Genomic DNA, 9,289 nt, shown 5'->3' on the forward strand with positions numbered 1-9,289 from the left:
TCGCTCCTAAAACATCATAGTCTAACATGTCCCTCTGAAAACGTCATAGTATAGCATGTTGCTCTAAAAACGTCATAGTATAGCATGTCGCTCTTAAAACGTCATGGCATAGCATGTCGCTCTTAAAACGTCATGGTACAGTATGTCCCTCTAAAAACGTCATAGTATAGCATGTCGCTCTTAAAACGTCACAGTATAGCATGTCTTTCTTAAAACGTCATAGTATAGCATGTCCCTCTAAAAACGTCATAGTATAGCATGTCCTTCTTAAAACGTAATAGTATAGCATATCCCTCTGAAAACGTCATATTATAGTATGTCCCTCTAAAAACGTCATAGTATAGCATGTCGCTCCTAAAACATCATAGTCTAACATGTCCCTCTGAAAACGTCATAGTATAGCATGTTGCTCTAAAAACGTCATAGTATAGCATGTCGCTCTTAAAACGTCATGGTATAGCATGTCGCTCTTAAAACGTCATGGTACAGTATGTCCCTCTAAAAACATCATAGTATAGCATGTCGCTCTTAAAACGTCACAGTATAGCATGTCTTTCTTAAAACGTCATAGTATAGCATGTCCCTCTAAAAACGTCATAGTATAGCATGTCCTTCTTAAAACGTAATAGTATAGCATGTCCCTCTGAAAACGTCATAGTATAGCATGTCCTTCTTAAAACGTCATAGTATAGGATGTCCCTCTAAAAACGTCATAGTATAGCATGTCGCTCTTAAAACGTCATGGTATAGCATGTCGCTCTTAAAACGTCATGGTACAGTATGTCCCTCTAAAAACGTCATAGTATAGCATGTCGCTCTTAAAACGTCACAGTATAGCATGTCTTTCTTAAAACGTCATAGTATAGCATGTCCCTCTAAAAACGTCATAGTATAGTATGTCGCTCTTAAAACGTCATAGTATAGCATGTCCTTCTTAAAACGTAATAGTATAGCATGTCCCTCTGAAAACGTCATAGTATAGCATGTCCTTCTTAAAACGTCATAGTATAGGATGTCCCTCTAAAAACGTCATAGTATAGCATGTCGCTCTTAAAACGTCATGGTACAGTATGTCCCTCTAAAAACGTCATAGTATAGCATGTCGCTCTTAAAACGTCACAGTATAGCATGTCTTTCTTAAAACGTCATAGTATAGCATGTCCCTCTAAAAACGTCATAGTATAGCATGTCGCTCTGAAAACGTCATAGTATAGCATGTCCCTCTAAAAACGTCATAGTATAGCATGTCGCTCTTAAAACATCATAGTCTAACATGTCGCTCTTAAAACGTCATGGTATAGCATGTCGCTCTTAAAACGTCATGGTACAGTATGTCCCTCTAAAAACGTCATAGTATAGTATGTCGCTCTTAAAACGTCATAGTATAGCATGTCCTTCTTAAAACATAATAGTATAGCATGTCCCTCTGAAAACGTCATAGTACAGCATGTCCTTCTTAAAACGTCATAGTATAGCATGTCGCTCTTTAAACATCATAGTATAGCATGTCCCTCTAAAAACGTCATAGTATAGCATGTCCCTCTGAAAACGTCATAGTATAGCATGTCGCTCTTTAAACATCATAGTATAGCATGTCCCTCTAAAAACGTCATAGTATAGCATGTCCCTCTGAAAACGTCATAGTATAGCATGTCCCTCTGAAAACGTCATAGTATAGCATGTCCTTCTTAAAACGTCATAGTATAGGATGTCCCTCTAAAAACGTCATAGTATAGCATGTCGCTCTTAAAACGTCATGGTATAGCATGTCGCTCTTAAAACGTCATGGTACAGTATGTCCCTCTAAAAACGTCATAGTATAGCATGTCGCTCTTAAAACGTCACAGTATAGCATGTCTTTCTTAAAACGTCATAGTATAGCATGTCCCTCTAAAAACGTCATAGTATAGTATGTCGCTCTTAAAACGTCATAGTATAGCATGTCCTTCTTAAAACGTAATAGTATAGCATGTCCCTCTGAAAACGTCATAGTATAGCATGTCCTTCTTAAAACGTCATAGTATAGGATGTCCCTCTAAAAACGTCATAGTATAGCATGTCGCTCTTAAAACGTCATGGTACAGTATGTCCCTCTAAAAACGTCATAGTATAGCATGTCGCTCTTAAAACGTCACAGTATAGCATGTCTTTCTTAAAACGTCATAGTATAGCATGTCCCTCTAAAAACGTCATAGTATAGCATGTCGCTCTGAAAACGTCATAGTATAGCATGTCCCTCTAAAAACGTCATAGTATAGCATGTCGCTCTTAAAACATCATAGTCTAACATGTCGCTCTTAAAACGTCATGGTATAGCATGTCGCTCTTAAAACGTCATGGTACAGTATGTCCCTCTAAAAACGTCATAGTATAGTATGTCGCTCTTAAAACGTCATAGTATAGCATGTCCTTCTTAAAACATAATAGTATAGCATGTCCCTCTGAAAACGTCATAGTACAGCATGTCCTTCTTAAAACGTCATAGTATAGCATGTCGCTCTTTAAACATCATAGTATAGCATGTCCCTCTAAAAACGTCATAGTATAGCATGTCCCTCCGAAAACGTCATAGTATAGCATGTCGCTCTTTAAACATCATAGTATAGCATGTCCCTCTAAAAACGTCATAGTATAGCATGTCCCTCTGAAAACGTCATAGTATAGCATGTCGCTCTAAAAATGTCATAGTATAGCATGTCCCTCTAAAAACGTCATAGTATAGCATGTCCCTCTGAAAACGTCATAGTATAGCATGTCGCTCTTAAAACGTCATAGTATAGCATGTCCCTCTAAAAACGTCATAGTATAGCATGTCCCTCTGAAAACGTCATAGTATAGCATGTCCTTCTTAAAACGTCATAGTATAGCATGTCCCTCTAAAAACGTCATAGTATAGCATGTCGCTCTAAAAACGTCATAGTATAGCATGTCGCTCTAAAAACGTCATAGTATAGCATGTCCCTCTGAAAACGTCATAGTATAGCATGTCGCTCTTAAAACGTCATAGTATAGCATGTCCCTCTAAAAACGTCATAGTATAGCATGTCCTTCTTAAAACGTCATAGTATAGCATGTCCCTCTAAAAACGTCATAGTATAGCATGTCCTTCTTAAAACGTCATAGTATAGCATGTCCCTCTAAAAACGTCATAGTATAGCATGTCCCTCTGAAAACGTCATAGTATAGCATGCCGCTCTTAAAACGTCATAGTATAGCATGTCCCTCTGAAAACGTCATAGTATAGCATGTCCTTCTTAAAACGTCATAGTATAGCATGTCCCTCTAAAAACGTCATAGTATAGCATGTCGCTCTGAAAACGTCATAGTATAGCATGTCCCTCTAAAAACGTCATAGTATAGCATGTCGCTCTGAAAACGTCATAGTATAGCATGTCCCTCTGAAAACGTCATAATATAGCATGTCGCTCTAAAAACGTCATAGTATAGCATGTCCCTCTAAAAACGTCAAAGTATAGCATGTCCCTCTAAAAACGTCATAGTATAGTATGTCCCTCTGAAAACGTCATAGTATAGCATGTCCCTCTAAAAACGTCATAGTATAGCATGTCGCTCTGAAAACGTCATAGTATAGCATGTCCCTCTAAAAACGTCAAAGTATAGCATGTCCCTCTAAAAACGTCATAGTATAGCATGTCCCTCTGAAAACGTCATAGTATAGCATGTCCCTCTAAAAACGTCATAGTATAGCATGTCCCTCTGAAAACGTCATAGTATAGCATGTCGCTCTTACAACGTCATAGTATAGCATGTCCTTCTTAAAACGTAATAGTATAGTATGTCCCTCTTAAAATGTCATAGTATAGCATGTCCCTCTAAAAACGTCATAGTATAGCATGTCCCTCTAAAAACGTCATAATATAGTATGTCCCTCTGAAAACGTCATAGTTTAGTATGTCGCTCTTAAAACGTCATAGTATAGCATGTCCCTCTAAAAACGTCATAGTATAGCATGTCGCTCTAAAAACGTCATAGTATAGCATGTCCCTCTGAAAACATCATAGTATAGCATGTCGCTCTAAAAACGTCATAGTATAGCATGTCCCTCTAAAAACGTCATAGTGTAGCATGTCGTTCTTAAAACGTCATAGTATAGCATGTCCCTCTAAAAACGTCATAGTATAGCATGTCCCTCTAAAAACGTCATAGTATAGCATGTCCCTCTGAAAACGTCATAATATAGCATGTCGCTCTAAAAACGTCATAGTATAGCATGTCCCTCTAAAAACGTCATAGTATAGCATGTCCTTCTTAAAACGTCATAGTATAGCATGTCCCTCTGAAAACGTCATAGTATAGCATGTCCCTCTAAAAACGTCATAGTATAGTATGTCGCTCTTAAAACGTCATAGTATAGCATGTCCCTCTAAAAACGTCAAAGTATAGCATGTCCCTCTAAAAACGTCATAGTATAGTATGTCGCTCTTAAAACATCATAGTATAGCATGTCCCTCTGAAAACGTCATAGTATAGCATGTCGCTCTTACAACGTCATAGTATAGCATGTCCTTCTTAAAACGTAATAGTATAGTATGTCCCTCTTAAAATGTCATAGTATAGCATGTCCCTCTAAAAACTTCATAGTATAGCATGTCCCTCTATAAACGTCATAGTATAGTATGTCCCTCTGAAAACGCCATAGTTTAGTATGTCGCTCTTAAAACGTCATAGTATAGCATGTCCCTCTGAAAACGTCATAGTATAGCATGTCGCTCTAAATACGTCATAGTATAGCATGTCCCTCTGAAAACATCATAGTATAGCATGTCGCTCTAAAAACGTCATAGTATACCATGTCCCTCTTAAAACGTCATAGTGTAGCATGTCGTTCTTAAAACGTCATAGTATAGCATGTCCCTCTAAAAACGTCATAGTATAGCATGTCCCTCTAAAAACGTCATAGTATAGCATGTCCCTCTGAAAACGTCATAATATAGCATGTCGCTCTAAAAACGTCATAGTATAGCATGTCCCTCTAAAAACGTCATAGTATAGCATGTCCTTCTTAAAACGTCATAGTATAGCATGTCCCTCTAAAAATGTCAAAGTATAGCATGTCCCTCTAAAAACGTCATAGTATAGTATGTCGCTCTTAAAACGTCATAGTATAGTATGTCGCTCTTAAAACGTCATAGTATAGTATGTCCCTCTAAAAACGTCATAGTATAGTATGTCACTCTAAAAACGTCATAGTATAGTATGTCGCTCTTAAAACGTCATAGTATAGTATGTCCCTCTAAAAACGTCATAGTATAGTATGTCACTCTAAAAACGTCATAGTATAGCATGTCCCTCTAAAAACGTCAAAGTATAGTATGTCCCTCTGAAAACATCATAGCATAGTGTGTCGCTCTTAAAACGTCATAGTATAGTATGTTGTTCTTAAAACGTCATAGTATAGCATGCCGCTCTTAAAACGTCATAGTATAGTATGTCGCTCTTAAAACGTCATAGTATAGTATGTCCCTCTAAAAACGTCATAGTATAGTATGTCACTCTAAAAACGTCATAGTATAGCATGTTCGTCTAAAAACGTCAAAGTATAGTATGTCCCTCTAAAAACGTCATAGTATAGTATGTCGCTCTTAAAACGTCATAGTATAGTATGTCCCTCTAAAAACGTCATAGTATAGCATGTTCGTCTAAAAACGTCAAAGTATAGTATGTCCCTCTGAAAACGTCATAGTATAGTATGTCGCTCTTAAAACGTCATAGTATAGTATGTCCCTCTAAAAACGTCATAGTATAGTATGTCACTCTAAAAACGTCATAGTATAGCATGTCCCTCTAAAAACGTCAAAGTATAGTATGTCCCTCTGAAAACATCATAGCATAGTGTGTCGCTCTTAAAACGTCATAGTATAGTATGTTGTTCTTAAAACGTCATAGTATAGCATGCCTCTCTTAAAACGTCATAGTATAGTATGTCGCTCTTAAAACGTCATAGTATAGTATGTCCCTCTAAAAACGTCATAGTATAGTATGTCACTCTAAAAACGTCATAGTATAGCATGTTCGTCTAAAAACGTCAAAGTATAGTATGTCCCTCTGAAAACATCATAGCATAGTGTGTCGCTCTTAAAACGTCATAGTATAGCATGTCGCTCTAAAAACGTCATAGTATAGCATGTTGTTCTTAAAATGTCATAGTATAGCATGTCGCTCTAAAAACATCATAGTATAGCATGTCGCTCTGAAAACATCATATTATAGCGTCTTCCTCTAAAAACGTCATAGTATAGTATGTCACTCTTAAAACGTCAGTGTTTGATTGTAGACAGATTTACTTAGAGCTCATTTCAGAAAACTGCTTTTCAGATAAAATCTACTCGTAGTTGATGGCATCGATCAAACTAATGTTACCTTCTGATCTCCACAAACTTTACTGTTCACTGAAGAGAATCAAAGTTTGTTCAGGATTTCTAAAGAACCCACAGGTGAAGGTCTGAGAAGAGCTCAGATGGATGGTCTAAATGTGAAATCAAGACTCATGGTCACAAGTTTTAAGGTTTCTGTTAACCAGAAAGTTCAAACTAACACAGAAGTACTGAGAAACTTTTAAAACTTCAGCACTCAGACTGTCAAAAGGTTCAAACTAACAGGTATCTACTCAGGAACTTAGAAGATATCAGTCCTTGGACTGTCTGAAAGTTTAATCTAACAGAGATCTACTGTGGGACTTAGAAAATTTCAGCCCTCAGACTGTGTGAAAGCTCAGGTCCTGAGGACTCGGAAGGTCTGGAGGCTTTGGAAAGTCTTGGAACTGAGGGTTCAACCCTCCAGCACAAAGGCTGAAGTCCAACCTCCTGAGAAAAACGGTCAAGTAGAGACTCAAGTTAAAAAAAACAAACTCGAAAACGGCAAAAAATAGATGATAAATGCACAAAAAAAAGAAAAATTAGTATCTGAGTGAGTAGCTCAGGGGGTAAGAAGAGAAATTACCTAGTGGAAGGTAGCAGGTTCAAGACCTACCACTGGCATTTTTCTTTCTTTGCCTGGTTTAAGTTTTTCAAAAAATTAAATAAGGGTCTGGTCTTGAACTAGTGACCGACAGTTCCATAGACAAACCCTTAACTCACTGAGCTACAGATCAGTTAAAATAAAGTAAACTTGTCGTCCCTTTGACATCATAGTTTCCAAGTGACCACATGGGTGGAGCCAAGGTGGAGTCTGGGTGGAGTCAGGGCAGAGAGTAGGAGGGGAGGTGGGTGGCGGCCTCCCCCCTCTACCTCCGCCTCCACTGCCCACCACACCTTCCCCCGCCCGATGAGTTTTTCGAAAATCCGAGTCATGACGAGTTTTCTCGAGTTTCCACCAGGTTGACGGCAGAACAAGTTGTCATGAAGAGGTGTTGAATTTGGTGAGGATGGAGTGACTTTTTACAGCGACTTGAAGGAAGACGGCTTTTATCAGCCTCCATCCAGATGTTCAACTTGATATCTTTACTTTGAGATTTTTAGCACCACAAACGTTTAGTATCACACTTTTTCATTTATTAGAACTTTAATGGAATCCATCAGCAGATTTAGTTTTTGTTAAAAAACTTTATTCTTGTCGTCGTGGAACTGCAGTGTTTAAAACTCTCCCTTCTATTTGACATTTGAACATTTTGTGTTTATTAATTTTAGTGGAGAAAGTTATCTTAATTGTTGATTAGTCTCTTAAAAACCAAATAATAAATTGGATTAGTTAAGAGGTTTAAATTTCTTACTTTGTCATATTTCAATGACCAAAATATATAAAAACAAAGCATCCTGAGACAATTTGACCTGTAATTGGTGTTATATAAATAAAACTGAATTTAAATTGTATGTATCTTGTAATGTTGGAGTAATTCAGCCATATATGTTGGAAAACATATTTTCTTTGTCCATTAATCTGTTGATTGTTTTCTCCAGTAATTCATTTCTTGTTTTGGTTTATAAAATGTCAAACCCTAAATATATTCAGTTTACGGTCATAAAAACCAAAAGGACTTGCATTCAGGCAGTTTTTCACTTTTTATCTTAGTTTAGTCTGAAAGATAGTTGATAATGTGTGAATTGTTGCAGCTTGTGAGCCATAAAAGGTTTTAATCTTTTGGGCAGAGAGTCAAAAAACATTTAGAAACCAACATCAACAAAACACTCAAAGATTTTAACATCATGAAAAGGAAATCCAATTTTTTCATCACAATGTCTAATTAAAGGACATTTATTTCCAACGTAAATGTGTGATATTCATCTTCTTGAGTTTTTCTTCACATTGTCTTCTACCTGGACTGGTTTGGTTGGGAGCATGTGCAACAAACATCTGAAAAACTGCATTTTAACATCAATGAATGACACTGAAGTTTAATCTCTACATAAATGAGACTGAGTGTGGATGTGCTGCTCTGTCATTAACTCCTAAGTTTAGGGAAAGTTTAAACTAAAGAGGACAGTTCAGATAAGACTTGAGAATGAGCTTATTTTGAACAAACATCTCAGACATTCTGAGCTTCAGCACCTCTAGCAAGATATTTTAACAACCAGCAACTCAAGAGATCCAGAAGTTGGAGTTATTTAATGACAGAGCTACACATCTGAACTCAGTCTCATTAAAACAGACTAATTCAGTGTCATTCATCCATATTGAAGTGCAGTTACCCAAAATGTTTGCTGCATGAGCTCCAACAAAACCTGTCCAGCTAGAAGGCCACTTTGACAAACAGGAAGTGGAAGATTTCAAGCAGATTTATAGAAGGGGGAACCGGACTGTACTAAGTGTGGTCAAGTATAGAGGGGTGTTTTGTGAGTTTTTAAGGCTGATAATGATTATTAGTGAGACATTTGGAGGAGATATTCATTTGTAGTAAATGAAAGTATTTAAAATCTTGGAGTTAAACTTAGAAGAACACAAACTCTAACAGAAAACTTTGCTGATATGTTTTTGTTTTGTTTACAGATGTTAAGTTAAAGGAGTTTTATTCGTGGCGTATAACCAATCAAATCACTCCAGAAGACAGAGCGACCATAGCTTGATAAAGGTTCAGAGCCAAAGTAGCGCCATTTTTAAATTAATTTATTACTGTAAAACAAGAAAAATTTTAAATACTGATAATCAGTAAATCAGTCAGCACACAATTCTACAATGTACGCCTCTTTCCTTTGACTTATTTGTACAATATACGATGTATATGATGGCTTTTTGTCATACCAAAGGCTATACTATGATGTTTCCTAAGAGACATACTCTGCTACTCTGTTTGTTCTGGCCCTGGGCCACTGCACTCCTTTGTTGTTTTCTGGAT

Source organism: Acanthochromis polyacanthus, chromosome 16 (genome assembly GCF_021347895.1).
Source record: "Acanthochromis polyacanthus isolate Apoly-LR-REF ecotype Palm Island chromosome 16, KAUST_Apoly_ChrSc, whole genome shotgun sequence".
Lineage (NCBI taxonomy): Eukaryota > Metazoa > Chordata > Actinopteri > Pomacentridae > Acanthochromis > Acanthochromis polyacanthus.